The following is a 3917-nucleotide window of genomic DNA, read 5'->3' as shown; positions in this document are numbered from 1 at the left end:
GGACGATCGTCTACACCAACAACGAGATTAATCTCATAGGCTTTGGAATCTTCGAGGGTTAGTCTCATCTCCATCTCGTTGCTCCGATCTTGTAGGTTAGATCTTGGATTTTCTATAGATTAGATCTTGGATTTATTCGTCTTTGCGGTAGGAATTTTTTTGTTTTCCATGCAATGAACCCTTCACATAGAACTAGAAAAATAAATGTCAAATAAATCTAGGTACAAATTCTGCATTGACATTCAACAAATTAATAAATATAAGGAGATTATGATAATACATGATACCATGTTTTATAGAGGTAGTATCTACCAGTACCATATGCATGATATTTTTATATGATAATTTCCACTGTAACTACTGTTAGAGGTGTAAATTTTCAAAATTCCTATTTCGTGGCATATTATTTAGCATCTTATAAGTATTTTGGTACTAACATATATGTAGGACTTGACGGAGCTTTCTTAGGTATTACTAAAGTTCAAATACCATGAATTAAAGAAATAAAAAGAAATATAAAAAGGAAACAACATTCGAATTAATCGTGATAGCTTGCATATGCGCTTGCAATATACTTAGAAGCACTTGTATGAATTGTGTTATAATTTTAAAATCTTATTCAACACAAGCACAATTCAAATTTTAGATAATTTCAAGAAATATAAATAAATCAATTTAAATCTTCAGTAATATCAAACTCCTTACAAAGTCCATAATATTATACATGATCAATAATGAAGTCCCAACACTCCATAATTTTTTTTGGCCTCCTTTGGATAATTTGAATGGTAATTTCTTCACTATGTTTCATAACTGGTTAGCTTTAGAAAATGAAATTGCATATTGTTGCACAATAAAAGAAAAAATGTAATAAAATATGAAGTAGAATCTAAATTAAATCAAAAAATAAAGGATAAAAAAGATCAGCTAAATTGAATTTAGGTAGATAGTATGAAAGTGATTATGATATTTTAGATGAATACAATTATTATTTTTACCAATTTCAAATTTCTCTATGAAGTTTTTTCTATCATCTTAGAATATGGTGTCCTTCCAAATTTACTTTTTACTGGAATTTTGTAGGAATTACGAAAAATAAAATCCAATAAAACAATATGAAAACAAGACTCTAAATAAATAAATATTTGACTTTTTTCATAAAAATTTGCATAGGCACTCAAATACTTACTTACATATATATGAACTTTATTTTAATTTTTGGATATTAATTAACACATACATAGTTCAAATTCCATGTAATTCAAATAATAAGAATATTAAATTTAAATTGTAAAACTAACAAATACGTTTCAAAAAATCTAATCTTGTCTAGAAGAATAATCATATATTACCAAGATTCGATACATATTTTGGGATGTTGTTGATAATTTGCAAGTTAGTTTCTATGCACTTAATTGGTCAGTTGTAGAAAATAAAAATGCATATCATTGCACGAGAAATGCTAGAAAATTATTTCGTACAAACAAGAATGTGAACAGAAAATTCATAGTAAATTATAGGAATTAAGGGACAAAAAAACTACTATTCACTTTGATATTGGTTAGAGAGTACTGAAGTGACTTACAGACTTCCCTTAGGTGAACACATGCTGAAGCAAACAAAACAAAAAGTCTATTTTTTCACTTATAGTTTGTAGCTTCTTATTACTACGTATTTTAGTGTCCTTCCAAATTTCATAATTATTTTGAAACTAACTTAGATGCTACAAAAAAAAGTATCGTTAAGTAAATTTAACGATACAATGTGTACAGAAACCGCAGTCTTCTTCATCCCCCGAGCTTCTTCTTCCTGGACGCTTGTTCTTCCTGAACGCGGTCCCTCCTATAAAGCTACTCGTACCATCTCATGGAACCTGTACCATCGGACAAGATGGAGAAAGGAAGACATCCTTGGCGCAGGAGAGGGAATAGATTGGCCAGTTTGGGAGAAAGAGAAGGCAGTGCATGAACTGAGGGTACGTTTGGTTTTTGTGCCAAAGCTGGCCTGACCAAAATATTGGCAAGCCCATAGCCCACGGCGGCTGTTTGGTTGGCTTCCGATTTTTTGGTTAGCCCACTCCGGACGGTGCGCGATAGTGTACATTTTAGCCAAATCTCAGGCGTTTCTTGGGCGGGTGATTCCTCCGCCAAAAAATTGGTCATGCCAACGAATTGGCTGGGCGTGATGGGGCATGAACCAAACGTACCCTAAGTTCATCGATGGAAGAAGAATCCGTGGTGGCAACGAAGAGGAAGGAAGAAGAGTCCGCAGTGGCTACGAAGAGGAAGGACGAAGATGGGAGAAGATCCTTCCCGAGAAGAGAAGTCGGAACAGGAGATGGTGGTGGCCGATGATACCGAGCTAGAGGAGATGGTACCGAGCAATAGGAGGAAGCAGGGCGGACGGGGATGGCCGGTCGCCATGGATGGTGGAACAGAGCTCGAGCCTAGAGGATGCTGGAGACTGCTCGCTTGCCACAATTATAAAGGCAGTTTTGGGCGCGAGCATTTGCCAGGAAAATTTCAGAATTCAACAGAGAGAACACGGCGGGATTGATTTTAACAAAATTTTCAGCGAAAGCTTCGGCGCGGGATTGATTTTGGGACGCCAAATATTGGCGCGTCTCTATGGAGAAGAAGAAACGAGAGAGAGCCGATCCACGAGACTTGCCTTCCGCCAATGCATGCACGATTTCTACTCCATGCAGGGAGTGCCTGTGGGCCTAAACAGATGGTTCAGCTCGTCCAATTACTCCCGCTAATGGACTAACGTAGCAAATCTTAACCAATCAACGTTTGTCTTAATCCTGCTGCGCCAGGTTAATTGTCTTTTAATCCGGTATGGAAGAAGTAGTACAAGTGTCGCTCGAACCCTAAGCAACCAGCTTGCATGACTAGGACTTCCACTAACAGGTTACTAGCTTATTACAATACATTAGTAAGTAGTACGTGCTTTGCACGGCTTCAGGCACAATAGTACAACATTTGTTCCAATTACTAAGGGGTGCTATAAAGGATACGTGTTTTTGATATGTCTTTGCTGTAAAATTTGTCCAAAGTGTTCTTCCATACGAATATATATGTACCAAATTGGACATAAAGAGTCAAACTTTTTCCTTTCCAAAAATGAACGCTCTCTCGCTCCTCTCGCGTCGCTCCTCCTGGCGACCGAGAGGGGCAAACCCTAGCCGCCGCCCCGTCCGTCCTCCCTCCTCTCTCCCTCCTCGTCGCCCCCCGAGGTGCTGCCGGCGGCGCCGGTGAAGGGGGTGGCGGGGATTTGGCCCTCGGCTGCGGCCCCCGGCGTCTAGCACAGCCGCATGGAAGGAAGGTGGCCGGGCTGGGCTTGCCGGGGCTGAGGCCGCTGCCCGGCGACGCTTTCCACTCCCGACGCGTCTCCCCCTTGGTCGGCGACTCCGGCAGCCGCTCCTCCATCCGTCGCGGTGGGTTGCTCTTGGGATCTGGCGGCTCGGTGGCGGTGGCCTTCGGTGCTGGAGGGGCTGCTGGTGGTGGTCTCGGCGAGGGCCCTGGACACCGGAGCGGCGGCTCCGGATGGTGGCAGTGGTGTCGTCTTCTTCGCAGCGAGCGGTGGCCCGTGGCCCTGGCCGTGTGGGCGGCAGGGTGGCGGCGAGATCTAGTCCGGGGTGTCATGGCTGCTGGTGAAAACTGAGCCTCGACCTCAATCTTGGCGAATGATGGCGGCGTCGGTCGACGTCGTTACCTTGTCGAAGGTGTCATCTTTGCCCATCTTGGCACTACACTCGGCGGGTTGGGATTGCGCGGCTGCCGGTGTAAACCGTGCTCCGACCTTGGTTGGAGGACGATGGCGACGTGTCGCGCCGCTACCTTCTTGAAGGCATCGTCGTCGCAGTCTGCGGTATCTCACTCGTGCTGCTCCGGGGGAAACCCTAGGTCCGGGTC

The sequence above is a fragment of the Lolium perenne genome, chromosome 2 (genome assembly GCF_019359855.2).
Source record: "Lolium perenne isolate Kyuss_39 chromosome 2, Kyuss_2.0, whole genome shotgun sequence".
In the NCBI taxonomy this organism is placed as follows: Eukaryota; Viridiplantae; Streptophyta; class Magnoliopsida; order Poales; family Poaceae; genus Lolium; species Lolium perenne.
The sequence above is the reverse complement of the archived record's forward strand: the minus strand, read 5'-3'. Positions refer to the sequence as shown.